Here is a 23,104-nt window from a genome sequence, read left to right on the forward strand (position 1 = left end):
TAATATTGTTTTGTTTCCTTTAACTTGCATAAAACACTGTCCTGCGGCTTACTGTATACACAATGCGGCTAATACACAGGAAATTACTGTAGTCAACGACAAAACAGCTCTACACAGTTAATTACTTTCACTATTGACTGAGGGGTTACCATCGAAAACAGAGCCTGAAAAAACCAACACTTAACCCAATAATGTTCGAATGACTGAATACAAATGCTAATGTTCGAATGACTGAATACAAATGCTAAGGATATTTATCCTGCAGAGGAGTTGCTGCTGCATCTCGTGACAGTGCATCTTAAGCTGTTCTTAATATGCGCCTTTGGCTATAGATCACTTTTTTCTTGGTCAGAGGCATAATGATTTTTAGAGGGGGTAAGATTTTTGGATCATGTGCCAGACCACACTTTATGTCATTAATTGCCACACCCCCTGGGCCCAAGGTTTAATAAAAGTGGAGCGCATGGAGAAAAGTTCCTCACTTTATTGAGTGTAAGATAAGAATAAGCCTTGTGTCACACTTTGCGCCACCTTGTGTCGGGTGCACGAAAGGGCCCTAAGCCATTGATAAAGCAGGTGCAGAGCAGCTAGACTGAAAAAATGAACTAAGTAGGAGGGAAACTCTGAGAGTGTACCAGGAGCTGCAGGAAGAGCTGATGAACTTAGTCATTAAAACACACATACTCCAAAAAGACAGAGAGAGGCAGAGAGAGGTGTACTGTTGCAGTGAGAAAATCTGCTATGTTATGTGCAGAGCCAACAGCAGTTGTTATAAATAGCTTGAGGGGAGGACTAAATAGGCCTGCAGTTGGATTCAACTGTGTGGCCTTTTAATCTCCTAGAAAATGATCCACATTTGGCAACGGCTAAACTCATTAAGGCTGCGCTGAAAGAGCTCGAAGCCAGCCGGACACGTTTATTTACGAATCGCTGCCACTGTCAGGGTTACAATATCTCGAGAAATCGTCAAGAGAGGCAAGAGAGAAAGCGAACCTCGCTGCTTTTCGTTTCATTTGCCCTTCCACCCTCCCCTCTGTTTTTCGCTAAATCTCCAGCGCTTGTTTGAACTCCATCCTACTTAAGCGAACTTTAGCACCGCAGCATGTCAGCTTACGAGATGCGGGTCTCAGACCAATCCTCAGGCAGACCCAGTGGGTCAGGAGACAGTCAGAGGTCTATACGTGGGGTTTAGTGTCTGCATTGTGCTTCCCCAATTTTTGGTCAAAGTGATGGTTTTCCGGAATCTTTTTTTGTTGCCGCTCCCCTCCCCTAAAGCAGATGCTCGCGTCCCGGGTGACCCTGCAAGCTCTGATTAATCTGCTTAGGGCTGAAAATGTGTTGCATAAAAGTCACTCACACTTACATTATTTATTTACTCTATTTATTTATTTATTTATCAACATTCTGAAACAAATACTTTCAGTATAACTATTTGTGAGTATTTCCCCTCTGATGAATGATGAAAGATTTGACTTCTTGAACTTTTGGATGTCCTTTTCATTTCATTTGTGGGTTAGAGTTAGATAACAAGCAAGACACACCTGCCTGCCCAATCCCACCCCTAATCACCCCCCAACCCCCCCCCCCCACACACACACACACACACACACACAGACACACACATCCCAGTTTATGCAAAGCGTCACTGTAATCGGAAGCAGGACTGTGGGGTTCTGGTGTTGTCACTTTTTCCATTAATCTCCATATTAAAAAGCCCACTCCCATCAACTTTCCTATCAGCCAAAATGAATCCTATTTTCCACAACAGTAGCCCGAATTAACCTCCTACCCAACACCCCCACCTCCAGCCAAACCAATGGCAGACACACAGACACATACTTCTAATTCCGTTCAGTGACCTCCTCTAATGACACTCCTCACTAAGCATGCCAGCTCCCTAAAACGCACACACATGTACGACACCACATGCCAAAAGTCACATAAAAAACGCACACACATGCACACTTCATGCTGGGTTGATTCAACATTGGTGCTATTACAGGGGTCATTTCCCCCCAGTCTGACAACACTAGCGAGATGAGCCGAGGAGAGGAGAGGAGAAGACAGGAGAAGAGAGGAGAGAGGGAAATGAAAGGAAAGGAGAAGAGAGGACAGGAGAGGAGAGGAGAGAGGGGAAAATGAGAAGAGAGGACAGGAGAGGAGAATGGGGGAATGATCAGAGGAGAGGAGAGAATGAGCAGAGGAGAGGAGAGCAGAGGAGATGAGAGGAGATGGGAGGAGAGGAGAAGAGAGGAGAGCAGAGAAGAGGAGATGGGATGAGAGGAGAAGAGAGGAGAGCAGAGAAGAGGAGATGAGGAGAGCAGAGAACAGGAGATGGGATGAGAGGAGAAGAGAGGAGATGAGAAGAGAGGAGAGCAGAGAAGAGGAGATGAGAGGAGAGCAGCTAAGAGGAGATGAGATGAGAGGAGATGAGAGGAGAGAAAGTGCTAATGCTGCACTGTGAACCGTCAAATTTTGTCATTATTCTATAGGGTCTTGTGTGTCGGTGTCCAAGTCTTAGGGCCAATCTCAATTCTCTGTTTTACCCCTTCCCCTTCCCCTATCCCTTCATCTTACTCCTAGTCCTTGTCCCTCGAAACCGAGTGGCAAGACATAGGGGTGAAGAATATTCCCCTTGGAAATGAGATACCACTAGCCAACCATAAGGGAGAGCTGGATGATTGAAACACTTGAATTAACGTAATTTACAGAGATCGTACCACACTGAAAGCTAATATTTTGTCACTAGCAACCTGTCTTCTGTAAAATAGGCTATCATTGCATTTTCAGCTCGGAATAGTTTTTCGGAATATGAATAATATTTCAGCTGCGGTCCTTCAATGTGTGCAGTAAGCTCCTCAGGATGTTCTACCAGTCTGTTGTGGCCAGCGTCCTCTTCTATGCAGTGGTATGCTGGGGAGGAAGCACAAAGAAGAAGGATGCTGGGCGACTTGACAGGCTGGTAAGGAAGGCTGGCTCTGTAGTGGGAGCTGAACTGGAGTGCATCACTTCAATATCTGACAAATGGACCCTGAACAAACTGACATCAACATCTTGGACAATGAATGTCATCCACTCTACAGCACTATTAAAAAGCAAAAGAGCTTGATCAGAGATAGAGACTTCGCTCACTGCCATGCACAACTGAAAGGCTGAGGAAGTAATTTGTCCCCAGGGCCATTGAACTGTTCAATGCCTCACTAAAGGGAAGAGGAGAGATAGACTTCTCTGCTTAGTCTGTCTGTCTCTCCACCCTCTCCATGTTTGAGTACTGACTGCCCACTACTGCTTTACTACTGTTTTACTAATGTCCACAGCCTAATGTTTTCACTACTGTTTTACTGCTACACTGTTTTTCATGCTATATTAGCACACATGATCAATGGCTGCGGTCAGGCTTCTGCTACAATGCTGAATGGCTACAACCCTATTACCTCAACCTGTTCTTGCACTGACATAGTTTTTTATATTACCTTGTCTACATTATACTTTACTCTCCTATTTGTCCATATTATTTATGCTGGTCTCTAGACCTTATTCTTGCACTGTTGCACTGTTGGACTAATCAGACCTCTCAAGTCTCACGCATTGAGCGTGACACACGCATTTCAATGACTTCACACGCCACACATGGCATTTCTCACTCCGAGAAATTATTAACTTGCCCGCACAGAAATTTCTAAGGGCTATATTTTACAAATGTGTCACACAACGTTGCTGTCTGTGCGCTCTTTCAGCTCAGAGAGCTGCTGTTCAGTTACTAACCTATCGGCCAATCAGAAAATAGGATTTCTCAACCAATCAGGAAATAGTTTTGTTTTGATGTGGGTCCGCAACGTGGAGACTGCTGGTCCGCGGAGTCGTGGAGTGAAATTAGGCCCGGTGCTTCGTCTGATAATTTGCTGCGCAGTTGATCAAGATACCGCGGACCGACAAAAAAAGAAAACAAACGTTTCTGCTATCGATGTCATTAAACATGGAGCCATACAATAAAGTGGTGGTATGAGCGTTCATTCAATGCAGGCGTCTGCGCGAGAGAAACTGAAACTAATCGATAACGTTGGTATCAAAGCTCCGCTTCAACCTGTTGAATGCTATTTAATTGTTTAACGACACTTAATAGAACAACGTTGATTTTTGGAACTTCCATAGAAACAGAGCAGAGACTGTATAATACACTTTATTACACGGCCACGGCTCCGCTGCGCGTCGGTGTCCGGTTCGCCCTGTCGGGACTTATTTTCCCAGTAATGACCGGCGTTCTATACATTATCCCTTACGTATAGCACTGAGTAGGCCTATTAAATTTGAATATAACGTGGCCTCTTTCTATCTGTTAAAGATCAACAAATCAGTGATTTACGCCTATCTGCTCGCCAAAAAAGATGGTATTATGTTTCCTGAATCCTTACATTCAGGCATTCAAATTAAACTTCATTAAAAAACAGGTATTTTTTTTCTCCATTTTCTACCAATGTATGATGCTTGCATGATGGAAACATCCCAAAACAATAGCACCCATATAATTGTTGCTGTTTTGAGAAGTATTCTTCTTATGCAAGCATCATGCAACCATGCAAAAGCAATGAAACTAATTATATCTTACATTAGTAAAGCAGTCCTCTGATGTGCATGTCACAAAACATTTAAGTCAAAGTGCATGTAAAACAATATAGGCATAATAATGATTGTGATAATGATAATGACAATTTGATTTGGAGGGAGTGGGGTTGGGTACGTGTAGATGAGCCCTATGACCCCAAAGTCTGCCATGGGCCTCAGGTCAAAGAAGTTTGATGCGTTATTATTATTATGACCGCCGCGCAGCGAAGCGGCGGTCATATAGGTTTAGTCAGATTTGTTTTTTTTTTCTATGTTTTTTTTCTTTTTCGCATGTCCAAATTTCCGTCAAGGATTCCTGGGACACTGTAAGACCGGGGTACACGAAACTTGGTGGGCATGTAACCCCACATGGATAGCATGGAACCTCCTGTTTTTGTTTTGATCTGTAGCTCCCCCGCTAGGGGTGGGCGATATGGATAAAAAAAAATATCTTGATATTTTTTGTGATTTTGACGATAACGATAATTCGTCGATATCCTTTAAAAAATTGTTTTTGTTAAAGTCTGAGTTACTTTACAGCTCATTATTTATGAATAGCATCATTACAATAATAACCAATAACCTAACCTGTGACTTTTTAACCAAATCAACCAATGCATTGTCACTCTGACACATTTCCAATTCTGCCCCCACTTGTGTGTGTGGCAATGACATGGTCTAGCCAGCTACATTAGAGAAGATGCATAGGCCTAACAGTTTCCCAAGAGAAAGTCTGAAGCTGAAGTTCCTTTCAAACCTTTACATAGGATTCAATGTAAAACTAAGAGCAGACCAACAGAGTAGCCTACATCTCAGTTATTTCCTTCTATGTTTTGTTTTAGAGCAATCGCATAGGCTAGCATTCCAAGTTACAGAATAGAAACTAATGCGTTAGCTTATGGCTAATGTAAATGAGAAATCCCATAGAGATGCTAACGGTTAGCATAATCGGTAAACGTAGATATTTAGAGCGAACTTCAGTCCATTTACAAAAGAGTTACATGAGAATAGTTATTTGTTTACATCTGACTATTACAATACTCAAAGGCTAATGTTTTCTCTACATATAATACCGTGTAGGAAAAAATGTGACTGTCTTATCAATGCTACTTGAACAGAAGTAGCCGCATAAAATCCCAAGTAGGCTACCCTTGCTGCACAAAATAAACATTAGGCTGTGTGGGACAACGTTGTGACCCACTAGTGATCACGTGACACTTACTCTGCTGCACTTCTCCCGCATAGCCTACCTCCTGGGAATGTATGAGTCTTCAGTGCGTGATTTCGAGTGTTTTTTTCCCCATAAGTAATTTAAATACTCGATAATGTCAATTTGCACATCGTTAAAACAACAATCACGATATTATCGCAGACGATATATATATCGCCCACCCCTACCCCCCCCCCCCCCCCCCCCCCCCCCCCCGCTGGACTGGAGGGTAGGGCAGACACAGTTTTCTGTGAATATCTCGAGAACCGTAGGGTTTAGGACCATTTTTTTTGTATGTTGATCTCAAAGGGCCATGTCAACCCATTCCATAACCACTCATTTCATGTATAGCGGCACCTAGTTAAACACAAAAAAGTAAAAATGAGGTGTTGTAATCGCAGGTATCTGTGACCTAACATAGTCAAAACCACAAAATTGGAAGTGTAGGATCATTATGACACCCTCTGAATGCACGCCAAGTTTCGTGGAATTCCGTTCATGGGGGGCCACACAATAAATTAATTTATGTTACTATACACCAACTGGCCTGTAGGTGGCCGAAGACAGTTTTCTGTGAATATCTCGAGAACCGTAGGGCCTAGGAGGTCCACCTTTTTTTTGTATGTTGGTCTTAAGGGGGCATGTCAACCTATCCCATTACCACTTATTTCATGTATAGCGCCACCTAGTTAAAAATTAAAAAGCAAAACATTAGGTGTTTTCATCACAATATCTCTGGCTGACATGGTCAAAACTGCACAAAATTGAAAGTGTAGGATCATTATGACACCCTCCGAATGCATGCCAAGTTTCGTTCATGGGGGGCCTTACAATAAAATAATTTATGTGTACATTTAGTGACCGTACACCAACAAGGATTCCCGGGACACTGAAAGACCGGGGTACACGAAACTTGGTGGGCATGTAACCCCACATGGATAGCATGGAACCATCGCTTTTCGTTTTGATCTGTAGCCCCCCCGCTGGACTGGACCCCCCAAAAGGAGGGTAGGGCAGACACAGTTTTCTGTGAATATCTTGAGAACCGTAGGGTCTAGGATGACCAATTTGTTGCATATGTTTGCCTCCAGGGGTCATGTAAACCTATTCCATATGCACACATGTGCATAAACAGATACACACGCACACACATACATTCACAGTAATCCTACGTATGACACACTCACACAGTAGACATATATACGCATGCATGCACATGCACACACACAGGCACATAAACAGGCAAACACACACATGCACGCACACATACCCACCCACACACACATAAACATAAACATGTACACGCACACATGCACACAATTCAAGAATTTCTCAGAATTATGAACAGGCAAGATGGGGGTGGGGTTGTATAAAATGTATATTACATGTGAAATCTATGAACTAATCATGTTTTGGTACTTGTTGTCTAGCAGATACCAGTGAGAATTGAGTGTGCATAATGCAATTCAGTGAGACAGTTAGAATCATATATGCCTTTCAGCGTGACTTATTTTTGTGGAAAACATGTGCTGGACTGGGCGGCGGTCATATTTTGTACCGCTCTGCGGTACATCTAGTTTATTATTATTTAGGGTTCTAGAATAAATAAAACAGTGTGTTTGAAATAATGGAATTTGTGCTCTCTCATGATGCTGGGTTGATGGGACATGGGGAGGGTGGGTCTGTTGATCGGGGGGAGGGGGTGTGGCGCCACGAGTAGTTCAAGCAGACGTAGGACTTTCATGTACTTCGATCAGGGGGGAGGGGGCGTGGCCCCCAGAAACAAAGTCTCACTCCTTGCAAACTTCAAAACTTGAGAGCCCTTGACTAATGTTGGACTACCTTTTGCACCTTCACCATGACACTCACTCTCTTGAGCACCTTACCATGCACACATAACTAAAGGACTATGGTTGGACTACTTTTTGCACCTTCACCATGACACTCCCTTGAGCACCTTACCAGTCCCGGCCCTGTCACTACAATGTCACTACAGTGTATGTTGGGTATTTCTCTTACCCCTCGGTTTCAAGTAAGCTCCCGATCTTGCTTGGTTTTAAGGGGTATCTACCCCTTGCCCTTATCCCTACCCCTCGATCGAAATGAGAATTGAGATAGCCCTTCGACTCACGTGCACGCGCAAAACTAAGGGGAAGGGGAAGGGGTAAAATAGAGAATTGAGATTGGCCCTTAGTCTTTCATTTTAAACCACTGCCAAGCCAGCCTGGAGGTTAGGCAGCACATAGGCACTGCAGTGTGGCAGGCCTGGCTTCCCCTCTGACTTCCAGCAAAGCCCAGTCAAAGTATATGACCCCACCCTCCTCTCTGCCCTCTGTATATTACAACATACTACATCACCTATACACCCTTACAACAAGGTCACCATGGAGGGTTGTGTCCATTCAAGAAAGCTTACCTGTGCTACTGGAAATGGATGCTGATTTGCTATCACATTTATAGCCTTTGTCAGTAGGGTATAATCCGTTAAAAAGAAAACATTGGCTTCTTTTGATGGTTAGTCATGTTTTGTGGTGAATATGGAGCTTTTGATGACACCCATAAAGATATTTTATTGACGTTGTTAATTCACCTGCGATGCAGGCTTTGGTGCTATCATCGCAACATAGCCAGCTAAGCTTCGAACACAGCAGGCATAGTACTCCCTACAGTGGCACGTCGGCCGTTACTGTAATTAAGAAATACTGCTGTCATTCACAATCCATGCCTTTCTGCCCATATCTGTCAGACGGCCGAGCCAGCAGCTCATTTGTGAGCTAATGGGGGAGATATGCGCTGATAGCTTCACACTCCGCACTCCATCGGTCTCTGGCTCGCTCGCCGTCTCCGCCTGGACAGGCTGTCTGGGTTGGCCAGAAGCCATTAGGGACCAGCGGGATGTTTTGAAGCCGGAGAGGGACCTGCTGAAACTCGATAGCCAAGAGTGACGGGCGTGGACTAGGTGAGACCGAGGCCACACTCGGAGCCAAAAGCTTATCTTTTATTTATTTGCTCTGCCACACTGATTTCCACCTCTGTGGGATGGCTTCACAGTTCCCACACACACTCCTACACACACACACACACACACACACACACACACACACAAATACACACACAGACACAGAGACAAATACGCCCAACACAGAGATAATGAACACCGACCAAATCTCCAAAACTGTGTTTGCACACAGGTACAACCAAACGTGACCAAATACTAACCTGTCATCTTGCTGCCATGTGCTATGCACACACAGAACATGTGAATAAGCACACACACTTGTGAGACAAGGTGCATGTGTACACACACTTGCAAGGCAACTCAGACATTCACACGCGTAGCTCCTTTAAAATGGGGCTTTCCAGAGAGGATAGAAAAATGCACTAGGAAGGCCCTGGTGAGGCCAAACAATGTGTTTTCACCGATGTGTCATTTGTTCCCTAATGATAAAATCCAAAAGGAAGCATTACACAAAGCCGCCTTCAAATAAACTTTGAATAGCCAATACAAATAAACATTACATAATCAGAAATAACCCAAAACACACTTTCCCAATAACATGGCTCACAGATAAATCGGGCATGGCCATGCTACACTCTCAAAAATAGGGGTACGGTTGGGGTACATTTTTGTTCTTTTAGGTACAACTTTTGACCCTGTACCTTAAAGGGAACAAAATTGAGCCCCTAAAGTACTAATATGTACCGTTCCTGGATCATTAATGTACCTTTTCGCAAAGGGACCATATTTGTACCTAAGGGTACAAAAAGTACATGGCTGGTCACTCAAAAGTTGTTGGGGGAGGAGATTCGGGACGGGAGCAACCGTTATTTTCCCCCTCAACTTTGTTCATCTCACTCACCAAGAAATGGAGCAACTTTCAGTGAGGAGCTTGGTGTGAGAAAACACATGTGCAGGATGGAATAATCTTTGTGGAAGAGGAGGCAAAGCTATTCAGAGGTAAGGTGTAGTTGCAATTTATCGAAATTTGGTTTGTACATTGTAAATAGCCTACTGTTACAGTAATGGAGTCAGATTGTTGGCTTAAAGGCTAACATTAGCATTCGCTAGCAACTTAGCCTAGGTTAGCTATGAATTCAGATATTTTTAAATGGAGTTCAAACTCCTTCAATAATGCATGACTATCGTGATAAATGGTAAGGAAATGATTTGTGTGTGTGTTTTATCTACTATTTCCCATGTCAATGTTAAGTTTTTGTGGAAGCCATTAAAGCCAACTTTCACTAGCAATCATTATCCTAACTAGCTTAGCCCATAGATATATGAGCATATCCTAGCACTGTTAGCCATACATACTTGCTAACTTCCCTGAAAGGCTGGTTTAATATCAACGGTAGTGCAGGTGAAAGAAGCCTGGTAAGTGCATACATGCAGTAAGCATGATCACTCTCAACACTGTCATTTTGTTTAGGTGAAAATTAATTAGTTGAGTTGCCTATGTTCACCAGAACATCCTGGTTGTCATTGCTTATCTAGTTAGAAGCTAGAGGGAGCAACTCAGAACCATTCTATAATGTTATAAAGTTACTCAGAGCTTGATAATGGTCTAAAGTAAATCTAACGTTAATCCTTCTCACAGATACCCACCAAGGCAGAACATGGCCACTTGGAAGTAAGATTACCTTTCCTAAAGGATCTAATGGCTACGTAAGTTACCCAACTTGGTGTTTTTTTTGTAATGGTATTTTTCTTATTGATGTTAAATACATATAGAAAAGTATTGCATAATAAATTATGCAAATTATAATAATACAGACAACTTTTTGATTTTTTTTTTTGTCCAATAGCAATTTATATATTGGTTAAGATTATCTTTGTGCTATTTCATTGTTGTGTCATTTTGTTTAATTATATTATTCTATTGCATGGCATTTGTCTCTCAAACACATAGTGGAGCAGGCAGCTTTTGTTCATGAAGATACGGTGAAAAGGAGTAAGGAGAAGTTTGGGAGAGTCAGCCGGTCCATGGAACTTGTAATGAATCAACGCTGATCTATGCCAGGTGAGCAGATTCATATAGTTACATACATGTATTAGACAAGGTATTTTACACAATCTGTCTGAGGCTATTTATTTGTGTGGTTGAAAAAAATCTTATTCTGAGGTTTGTGTTTGCATTTTGCTTCCAACAGATGTAAAACCCCTGCTGTCATTGGTGAGGCTACCACTGCTATTGAAAATATGTGAACGTCCTGTAGATCAAGTAAGGTTCCAGTCTAAGTCAAAGTGGATATATGCAGAGGAACAGAAGTTGAAGAGGGGGAAAACAGCAGCCTCTACTGCTGTTGACCTTTACTTAGCACACTCTCCTGAAGAATATGTTGGATTTCTGCCAGTTTTTGAAATTGAACTTTGGTGCATTTTGAGACTCTTGCCTTTTTAGTGGCTCGCCTCATGATTGGAAGGATTGGAGTGTGTTTTCTGATTGATTGATTTATTGGTGAGGTAATGAACATTGTAACAATATATTGTACATTTTTACAGGCTTGCTAATATTTCCCAAAGGCTTGCACATTGTTTTCTGAGATACTACTCTAAAATGTCGCTATATGACTCATTACATCACACATATCGTTCACTCAATTCTATGGTGTATGCACTGTGAATGAGATCTAAGATCATAGCTACTAAGTTACTGCAAGGACTTTGTTAATTTTGCAACGTGTAATGGTTATGGCAAGCAGATACTGTATTTTCATCACTGTCACATACACGAGTATTAACATGAACTTGAAAGCATACAAGGTTTGTTGGAGTAATTACTAGCTCAAATATTGGTATTTTATAGATCATATAAAGGTGTTATTAGTGCTATCGTGCAAATTAATATATTTTTTTCCTTCTGCGTATAAACACAATGTGGCTATTCAGGCAAAATATTGTAAACCAAAGTGTTTTATTATTTACACTTACATTAAGAGTCATAACATGTTTTACGTGAATATGTATATTGATATGGATATAAGATATTTTGATGTTTGGATATGAATGTGTTTTTAATATGAACATGTTAACATTTATTGTACCTGTATTCATGTGAAGTATTGTGTGTAATATCCCCCCAGAATAAACATTTAAATGTACTTATTGGTTGTGCATATATTTTAGTTATACCACCTTACATTTTCACTGGGGTTGTACCCTTGAAGTACAGAATAGTACCTTTTAAGGGTACTATGTGATAATGATATATACAGGTACATTTTAGTCATTGCAGGTACACAAGTGTACCTTGATGGGTACAGATGGCTAGGGTACACAAATGTACCTGCATTCATAGGTACAGTATTGTACTTCAAAAGGGTACTGCCCCAGCGACAAGCATTTGTACCGACTTAGGTACACACTGGTACTTCCATTTCTTAGAGTGTAGATTGTCTCAAGATGAGCTTTTCACAGACTAAAACATTATGTTCCTGTCAAATTACGAAAGGTGCCTGCAAGTGACATAGCGAAATTGGGATAAGTTAAGCCAATGGCGGTGGAACAATGGTATTTTCCTTCACTGTCTTCCAAAACATCGCCCCCACCTCCTCCACCCGCCTCTTCCATTCCAACCCCCCCTCCACCCGCCTCTTCCATTCCAACCCCCCCCCCCCCACCCCACCCCTGTCTCCTGCCGTCTGTCGGCTCATTCTGCACATGTCAAAAAGAAAGGCAGGGAAAAGTGGGGCGTCTCAGTGAGTTGCCACGGTGAGGCTGACCTGTCTGATTTGGCATTTGATACAGTGTTTCTCACCAAATGGAGGCCACACCATTTCCCTTGGAGAACAACGCCACTGAACCATGCACAAACTGTCATCTCGAGGAGCTGCAACGCACCACGCACCACACAAAGAGATGTCCACACAAATATACACACCCCTACGCTCGCACACACACACATGATTTTTTCTTCTCATCTCTCACACACATACACACACACACACACACACACCTAATTTCTCACTACATTCATCCTACTCATCTCTAGTCTTTATATATCTTACATTGTTCACATTCTTGTACACCAATACCAATTCACTTGCCTGTTTCTCTCCCATACATACTCCCCTCCAAAACACACACACACACACACACACAGTTGCAAACAAATTCTTTGTTAGATTGTCATGCACAGATGTATGGACTCCCTCACCACTATCTGATGAGCTTACAACTCAAGCGGCACAAATGCATTGCTAATCAATTATTGAACCAACATGATTAACCTGATTCTGTGCGAGTATAAGATCACAATGTTTATAACAACCTCCCTGGACCTGCTGTCTGTAGGCCTACACATTCCACCCGCTGCAGCATCACCGGGCGACGGCAGCCTCCTGAGGGAGCGCTGGGGACGCGCTGGGCCTGACAGTGGAGCCAGGGCCGGTTTATCAGATCAAGCATGTTATTTCCCCCTGGATGTCTTCCTATTACTCTTGGCCAGGTGCCAGCCCCACGCGGACCCAGAGACGGGCGCCTCCGAGAAGCCTCCGGATTACAGGCTGCTGGTGCATGAATCAAGCCACTCAATTCTGCTGTTTATGAGGCTATTAATGAGAGTCTAGTATCATCTGCCACTCCTTGTGTGTGTACACACACACACACACACACACACACACACACACACACACAAATGCAAACACACACACAGACACACACACACACACACACAAATGCAAACACACACACAGACACACACACACACACACACACACACACAAATGCAAACACACACACAGACACACACACTCTCTCTGTCTCGCTCTCTCCCTTTGATACAGAGATGAACACAACCCCTCCAGGTGAAATAGTATAATCCCTTTTTAATGTGCTTCTCTGGACCCAGACCAAAATGTGGACAATCCAGAACAAAAATGCCTACCCCCTCACTAAACCGCTTATGTACTGTGCACAAGGGGAGAGGAAATGGTGATTGAATGGGTCATTAGGAAATGTAGCAAAGTAAAAAAGAATACACTTTGGATCTGATGACAGCCAATGGATTGTCCACATGGGTCCAGGACATACAGTGATATTTCTGAGGTAGTGTTGGGCATGGAGAGAGACTCAATAGTGTCTTATCTTTTATATGATCAGACTTTACACAGATGAGTGAGATGAGACAACGAAAAAAGAAGAGGGGGTTAACAATATTTGGTATTGATATGGAACGGTGATTTAACTTTTCCACCAGAAATACTTCACAGGTGTCCCCGATATACAGAAGTATATTGTATTATATTGTCTCCGGAAATTATCAAGTTTAAACACATCAAATTGTATTTTCTATCATTTATTTTGATCTTTGCTCATTCATCATCAAACCCCCAAAATAATTCCAATCTTAGTCTTGGCGTCTCTTGTTGCCAAGCAACACCCATTTGCTTGTCTATACATCACATACTAAACTGAACGTTCACCCTACTGCATTTTGTCCATTTTCTCACTTACTAACTCTCAAATATGACGTTATAAAATTGCTTTGAATTGATGGAGCGTTGGAGTGATTACTAGCTGTAAACAGTCCAAGTGGGGATGTCTTAAGATATCTCCTTTCTGGAATGCCTCTTTTCAATCAGAAATAAATAAATAGTTCAACCAAACCTCAATTCTCAAACTGTTGTAGAATACAAAATATGAATTGTGCAAATAAAATCATAACATATTTGTAAAATAATATGAAAATAAATAAATGTCATAGAACGTTGCCTTTCTTGTTATTTCTCAGTTGACAAAATATCTGTGTGTGTGTGTGTGTGTGTGTTGGGTAGCAAGCTTTCACTCACACCCCATATCTCTGACAATTTGGGGGCTGGGGCATTCTTATTGAATGGACACACCAGTCCAACCAATCCATTTCTCTCTTAGTAGTGTCCAACACAACAAAATCAGCCACCAGGAACATGGTGAAAAAGAGGAAGAACTAGTGAAAGTAAAAAACAGAGCTGTTAATATACTGCCGAGCTAGTTAAAAGGTAAAAGGAAAAAGGTTTATGACCCATTGTGGTGCACTGTTGGATACCAAGTGCTTTATAGATTGTGAAATATAACCACCCCAACACACACACACACCCCACACACACACACACACATCACACATGGCCCAATGTGTCTGTCTCATGTATCTGTCCCTCAGAGCTTTATGGTTGGCTTTACCACAAGTACATGTACAACTGTGGACCACAACAACACACACACACTTTTTGCTAAATACACAGACTGTGATAATGTGTTAATGTGACATCATCACATAAACACACACACACACACACACACACACACACACACACACACACACACACACACACACACACACACATTTACTATTAGATGTCCTCTGGATCGCAAAATGGAAAACACCTTTTCCATCTATTACCTAATAATCACATAAGGGGTTTTCTGTGCACTCTGTTTTTGGTTTATGCCTTTTGAAGAGAAAAAAAAGACTTAATTCATGACGATACTAGACCAGACTGCTGTTGGTTAGGCAAAGCACTCCTCAGTCTCACTCAGGGTAGGACACAGTCTTCACCAAGGTCTAAGTATATGCTTTGATATCAGCAATGGACTCTAGCCTCTCAGCCCTGATCCAAAGGGTCCAAATGCCCTAAAGAACATTTCAACTCGTACTGACATCAAGCAGTCTGAAGCTATAGTGTGATGAAACTACTATACCGTGGTAAGGGCTGCTTACACAAAGGTAAGTAATATTTGTCTTACTGTCAACAGCTTCAAAATTCAATAGTTTCCTCAAAACACTCCCTGAGCTGCCACTGAAGACCTTGGAATCACCTCAGCATCCCACACCGGCAGACTAGAAATTATCAAAAAAAAAAAAAAAATTCCCACCATCACAAAAACATATCTTTCAACTTTGCTCTTCCCTCAGTTGATATTCACTCAGTGTTGTATTTACATGACAAACACATGCTTCACTTCAGCGCCATTGCTGATTGGTATTCCTTCAGCATGGCCCATCATTTAATCTCAACATCAGCTCCTACAGTCCTGGCCAAATGCTTTGTCAGTGACACAACTTTTGTGGCTCGCAAACTTTGCTGCATACTGAAGCAGCAAAGTTTGTGCTAATTATATGATTGTACTGAAATGATGCTAGCTGGTCATTGTACAAAATACAAATACAACTTTTTATGTTTTATGTTAAATTTCCAATGAATTACTGGTACGCATCTGATCACTCTGCACAATATTCTAGAAACAATGGGTATCGCTACCACACAAACTGAAGCAGCAAAGTTTGTGAAGCACAACATTTTTGTCACTGCCCAAACTTGGCCAGACTAGGTTGGTGGAGCCAGGCCACTGGTTTGCAACTGCCTCCTCTCCACTCCATCACCAGCTCCTTTTGGATGGTTGTTGTACCCTTCCCCCCATATTCCTCTCTTCCCTGTCAGAGTCAGACTCAATTCCCGCCAACCTTCAGTACGACTAGGCGTCTGTTGCCCTAGCACAGTTTTTAAATTCAAACACCTGTTCTCTCACTGTTTCTATTTCCCACTTCCTCAATCCTCACACCTCTTACAGGGTTGCCAACTTTGGGTGTTTGGCTGGAGTGAGATTTTGTGAAGTCATAGTGCGTGTGCGTTAAATTTTTCCCTAAACCTAATTTTAAAAATGTCTGTCCCCTGACTTTTTTGCTATGTACAGTATAACCCCTGATGTATGTTTAAAAAAAAAAAAACTAATAGAATAGAAAAGTTTCTTCAAAATGTACAATTAAATTATTGATTGCACTTGAAAACAAGACCAGTGTTTTAACCCCGTGGCATGGAAGGATTAGGAGCCACTGGGCCCAGACATGAAAACGGCCCCCCTGCCCACCTGAAAAAGTTAGTAGCTAAGTAGAAAAAATTGAAAAATAACCCCTTAAATGATGACTTCTGGCGAGTTTTGTGGAAAGAAATGAACAGATTGAGACTTATGAATGTGTGTATGAGTGTACGTATGTATCAGGGATGGAAATAGCCTAAAATATTTTTTTCCACCTACCATTGTGGCTGGTGGATTCCAAAGTCTACCAGCCACTAGAGATACAGTATGAACATTTGATGAAAAATCATGACCAAAATGATCACGGTTATTGGTATTATTGCAATATGATTAAAATGTGCTGACTTTTTTTCTAAACCTACCATCAATGTTGGACAGAACTCATAATTGGCCTGCCATTCATGCCCAGTAGCAACAAATATAAAGGTCAACAGAACAGCTATAGTGTCATAAAAGTGGTGTGGCTCCTTTAAGACCCAATCCACTAACCCAACTTTATCTAACTCTACACTATCCTACATCATCTGATTTTAATATTATGTCTAGGCTATATTTAACATTTAACATTTATTTTCATTATACATATAACATTTATTTGACCTGTTATGAAATTATGCATTGACCAATATAAGCTCTTTTTTAAGACACTTAAATAGCCTACATGCATGCTTAGCATTTTGTGAAAACAAATCATTATGGCTACATCACAAAATCTTAGCCATGAGCTGTATATTCTCTGATTTTAATATTTACACATATGTAGGTATTTAAGCACAGCTCAGTTTTAAGACACTTAAAGCCCAAAATTGGAGACAGAAATTTGCTACAATTTCAAAACCGGATTACTCTGGAACGGCTTATTGTACAGGGGATTGCATTACACCTTTGTGTTCGGTAAGGTCTGCTGTTTATTCTGGTTTATGGTTTGTCATGTGTGGAACGAAAAGTTTGTGAGATATTCCACCTATATGAATTGAAATGAGCGCAGAGCTATAGTAGCCTAATATGATTATTTCTTGAAAGTCAATTTTCTCGCGAACCGTTTATTGCAGCAAATAGGCTATAGCACCTTATAAAAGATGAGAACAAGTTATTTCATGTGATGTCTGTGAGGCTACTTCGCGAGTAGTTCCTAGAAAAGAATGGGCGGCCACACTTTGTGTCGGTCTGCCTCATGTCTATAGCAGCGTGTTCCGTGAAGGTGTCGCGGACCGGATTAAAATAGCCTAGTCAGCGAATCAACAATCAGAGAAAACTGCGCTGAGAACGTTGTAGGCGGATATTAGACCTACCTGCTGTTGGTCTAGACATATGTATGCCTTAAACTCGTATCCTGTCATTTAGAAACAATGCTGTGGTCTAGTCTAGTCATCAACAAAAAATGAACGGATTGAAAAAAAAAAAGAATGGATTTGGCGTGACATTTCTTGCGTGTGCGTGAGAGCGTGAGATTGGTGCTGAAAGCGTGAGTGTCACGCCAGATGCGTGAGAGTTGGCAACCCTGCTCTTAAAGCCCTCCTGACCCTGGTCCTCAACCCTCTTCGCTTTCCTGCCTAGTCAGGAGTCTAGTCATGTTGCCCTTGTCTCTCTTCAAATCCTGTTGCTTATTACAGTGCATGAAAATGCACTGTACTGTTCTTCCTAGGCTTCTTATTATTATTACGCTTACCACTTTTTCCATACGCAATTTCTCTTGAACAGTTTAACTTAGAAACTTCATTCAAACTTTGCTAAGTAGCATGGTTAGCATAGTTACTATTGTTAGCATGTTTACAAAACTGCTAGAAAATGTTAGCTAAGTTAGCTAAGTAGCATGGTTAGCATGTTAGCATTGCTAGCACTGCTATAAAACATTAGCTAAGTAGCATGGTTAGCATAGTTAAAAATCTTAGCATAACTGCTAGCAAACATTAGAGCCATTCCAACTTTCAGTTATCGTCAAATATCTACCTATACACAGCCATTAAACTATTTGAATATCAACATTCATTAAACTTCCAGTCTGTCAACAACTTTTAAACTATTTACCTTCAACTTTTAAACGGTCTACTTTTAAACTATCATTAAACTATCTATTAAACTAGCTGTCTATCAACAACTTTTAAACTACACAGACAGCACACATACATCTGCCCGACGTCGGTTTCAGATCAGCATGGAATCCTCCCATATAATAATGTCGCAGGGGTATCGGCCTGAAGTCGCTTCCATGTATGTTGGCTTTTGATCGTTCCTACTACCCAAAGCAGATCCCGCTATCTGTTTTTTTTTTTACCCCAGCCTCCATGTATGTTGGCTTTTGATCGTTCCTACTACCCAAAGCAGATCCCTATCTGTTTTTTTTTTACCCCAGCTTCCATGTATGTTGGCTTTTGATCGTTCCTACTACCCAACGCAGATCCCGCTCTATCTGTTCTTTTTTTGCGTGTGTAGAAGGCAGCCAGGCACGTCAGATCAGCCTCCTGGAGCAGCGATTTTCAGGTTGGTAAATTCACTCATGTAAATCGTCAGAAAATAGGCATTGTGTCAATTGTATGACTGTTTATATATTTGCCTGCTAGGCTAAGCCATAACTTGGTGTACATTACTTTATAAAGAGCTGTTTTGGGGTAATTACAACTTTGTTGTGAACTAATTCACGTTAGCTAGTTGAGCTAACACTGGAAAATATGTTAAACCTAGCTAGCGGCTATGGCGAAATGTTAACACTACAGCATCCATGATTACCGGTACAAGGACAGCAATATGCTTGGGTGTAAGAATAGCAAGTTATTATTTGACCGTGAGACTTCACCCAGGAAAGGCTGTCGTTTTTGTATGGAGAGGAGTGGGAGCTAGGCTAACGTTACTGTCTTGGCTGAGCTAACCTGCTGGTCGTGTCATCATAACGCCTTTGCACAGAGGAAATGCACAGATATATGCATCAGCCGAAGTTCCCAAAGCAAATGTAGGCTACGTTTCAGTCCCAACTTCCAGAGTTCGTGTTTTGGCCGGCGTTAGCGCACTAGCCAAGTAACGGCATTAGCTCGCCTCTGCTTGATTGAAATATCAGCTGAGGTAATGCTAATGGGTTTGAAATCTATTTCTCCGAGCTCGGTAATGTTAGTGGTTCTCTGCATCTATAAAAATGCATTAACAGCAATCGGTAAGGGTAGACATTAAAGATGAAAGTGTTGCAGTGAATTAATTCTTGTTTTTGTCTCTTGCAGGAGAAGAACCTGATTTTTGGGGGAACATTTTCTAACAGCATTTTTTCCAGCATTCAGACTTTTTTAAACATTCAATAAAATGAATTGAAAATATTTCTGGCATCTTTCTTGTGTCTTTATAGATCTAATAATGTATAGCCTAGTGTAAAATGTGCAATCTCAAGTTCCGACCTAAATAAATAAAGGTCGTATAAGCCAGGTAGGCATAGCTTTGATGAGTCGTTGAAACATTGGCTCATTGTCGTTTTCGATTATTTGCCGACATCCCGGCGATGTCTTGCCAATGAGCAAACGATGAGTCGTTGAAACATTGGCTCATTGTCGTTTTCGATTATTTGCCGACATCCCGGCGATGTCTTGCCAATGAGCAAACGATGAGTCGTTGAAACATTGGCTCATTGTCGTTTTCGATGATTTGCCGACATCTCGGCGATGTCTTGCCAATGAGCAAACGCTTCATATGCGATGTCTTCTAGACTATAACAGCATTCATCGGCCCGACATCGGTAAGATTTATGTGTTTTCTGGGTATCTACTGTCTATCAACAACTTGCACTGGTAATTCCTTGGAATTGCATTTCTAGTTCATGCATGTTTTCATGTCCAGTATTTTTTACATGTTTTTTGTCAAAAATGCCCTTGAGCCTGAAGTCATTTAATCAATAAAGAAGAATCTAACAAAGACAGTGTGTACAGTCTCCTCTCTCTATCTTTTCTCCTTCCCCCTTTCAGTCACTCCTTCCGAGACATCTGTATCTCATCTAAGAAGCACTGAGGCCAAATTAAGACTACCCGTCTAACAAGCAGCAAAGCTCTGCTCTGTGTCTCAGATGAAAGGGACATCGTGTCCATAAGAGCTGTGGTCCACTGATGTGTTTTATCACATAATGCCATCTTATGTAACCCAGCTTGAGTGACTGACTGTCCCCTCGGCTGAGAAAATTGAGCATGATTTTTCCTGCCTCTGCACTGACATGTGTTTCTGTCTGCCTTCATCTTATTGTCGTACCCTCATTTTGCTCTCTTTTTTATCTCTCTACCCCCCCACTCTCTCAGTCTTCCTCTCTCTCCCAACTGTCTGTATCTCTCTCTCATTTAATGTTCTATATTTCTCCCTCTGTTTAGTTGGTATAGACCTCTGAAGTTCGCCTACAAAGAAGCTGCCATCTTTGACAGGGTCTCTGATCGTGGTGGTGGTCTAATTACAGTGTTTAAGAACAGTTTTAAATGTAGAATTGTACCAACTGATCTGTTTTCTACTTTTGAACTACAGCTGTATAAGATCAATGCATCTGTACTTTGTGCCTTAGTCTACCGTCCACTAAAAATTAATTGTAATTTCACTCAAGAATTTGCTGAACTTCTATCTTTTATGGCCTCTCGTTCTGATAAATTATTAATCTTGGGGGACTTTAACATCCACATATGCTGCCCATCTAAACCTTTGGTCAATGAGTTTTTAGGCCTTGTGGACTCTTTTAACCTTGTGCTGTCAGTTATGGCCCCAACACATCAGAAGGGTCACACACTAGACCTAGTGTTGTCCTCTGGTTTCTCAGTTTCCAATGTTAAAATAGTTGATACTGGTGTGTCTGACCATTTTATGATTTTATTTAAATCTTCACTGTTTTGTCCCCCCCCCCCCCTCCACCCCCCTCATCCTACTCCTTTGTCAGAGCTATTAATTCCACCACAGCCTCACAGTTCACTAATACTTTTATGCTCTCTCTTTCACCTGCTGTCTTAGATTCTCTTTCCACCTGCACCGACACTGCACCGATCTACTTACTCTTTTTAATACATCTTGCCTTGCCACTCTTGATTCTGTAGCTCCTTTAAAACAAAAGCGGTGTAAATCCAATAGGTCAACTACTCCTTGGCTAAATTCCACTACCTGTTCGCTCAGAAAGGCTTGTAGGAAAGCAGAGCGAAAATGGAAAAAAGATAAACTACAGGTCTCCTATGATATATTTAGAGATTATCTTAAGGCTTATCAAATCACTGTCAAAGCAGCAAAGGCAGCTTTCTATGCTGAGCTTATTCACAAAAATGCTCACAGACCAAAAGTGTTGTTTAACACAATTAATTCTATCATAAATCCTCCTACTACAATGTCCTCTCTTCCTGCTACAACAGAAACCTGTGAGATGTTTCTCAATTTCTTTATTGACAAAATTGACAACATAAAGTCTCATATCACACCCTCAATTTCTGATCCTGCTTTGTATCAGTCTGTAGTTTGCCGCCTCCAACAATTCCAACCAGTCTCTTCCTCACAGTTGTCAGACGTGGTCTCTCATATGAAGCCCTCTTCTTGCCACTCTGATATTCTTCCATCTCACCTTTTCAAAGAAGCTTTTGCGGCTATTTGCCCTTTTATCTTGAGTATCATTAATAGCTCCCTGGCTAATGGAGTAGTACCCTCTGGCTTTAAACACGCTATTGTGCAACCTCTCCTGAAAAAACCTTCCCTTGATCCCATTGATTTGAAAAATTATAGGCCCATTTCTAAACTGCCCTTTCTCTCTAAAATCTTAGAAAAAGTTGTTCTGTCACAAGTCTCTTCCTATTTAAACACCTCTAATATCAATCTGGTTTCAATCTGGTTTTAGACCACTTCATAGTACAGAGTCTGCCTTACTTAAAGGTCCATAATGATCTATTGCTCTCTGTTGACTCTGGCTCTTGTGCCCTATTGGTCCTGTTAGATCTTAGTGCTGCTTTTGACACCATTGACCACAAGATCCTTTTAAAACGCCTGGGTGTTGAAGTTGGTCTGCAAGGCACTGTATTAAATTGGTTCAGATCTTACTTAACTGATAGATCTTTTTCAGTGCATTTAGGCAATGCTTCTTCGTCATCTGCTCCCATTAAGTGTGGTGTCCCCCAGGGTTCTATTTTAGGGCCTCTATTATGATGATACCCAATTTTATATACCGGTGGCCCCTGAAAATTCCTGCTCATTGACAAACCTTTTTCTTTGTCTTAATGACATTAAGAATTGGATGGCTAACAACTTTTTTTAAAGCTAAATGACAGCAAAACAGAAGTAATCATTTTTGGACCACCAAATTCTGTCAACAATGTAAGCAAGTCTCTTGGCCCTCTGTCTGTTAACCATCACAGTGTGGTCAAGAACCTAGGTGTTTTCCTAGACTCTTCTCTGACTTTTAATAAGCAAGCCAACAGAGTTTTCAAGGGAAGTTTTTACCAACTTAGGACAATAGCAAAGCTCAAGTCTTCTCTCTCCTACAGTGATTTAGAAATCCTTATACATGCCTTTATTTC

The 23,104-nt window shown here is 41.5% G+C and overlaps 1 protein-coding gene and 1 long non-coding RNA gene across 3 annotated transcripts in view; one reads left to right on the forward strand and one right to left on the reverse strand.

Annotated features, from left to right (window-relative positions):
* The window catches only part of mtnr1aa (melatonin receptor 1A a), a 48,162-nt gene that overhangs the window by 14,935 nt on the left and 10,123 nt on the right, over positions 1-23,104 (reverse strand). The window lies entirely within an intron of this gene.
* Positions 9,413-11,238, forward strand: LOC143134546 (uncharacterized). Of its 2 annotated transcripts, none has more exons than XR_012988681.1 (4): positions 9,413-9,770; positions 10,411-10,478; positions 10,723-10,833; positions 10,964-11,238. It is a non-coding gene; the product is annotated as an uncharacterized LOC143134546 (long non-coding RNA). The 2 variants fall into 2 exon arrangements; XR_012988682.1 differs by having other exon boundaries at positions 10,411-10,443.

Source organism: Alosa pseudoharengus, unplaced genomic scaffold, assembly GCF_046254945.1.
Source record: "Alosa pseudoharengus isolate Yale_2024_CS ecotype anadromous, Long Island Sound unplaced genomic scaffold, YU_APseudo_1.1 YU_APseudo_1.1_scf_2, whole genome shotgun sequence".
NCBI lineage: Eukaryota > Metazoa > Chordata > Actinopteri > Clupeiformes > Clupeidae > Alosa > Alosa pseudoharengus.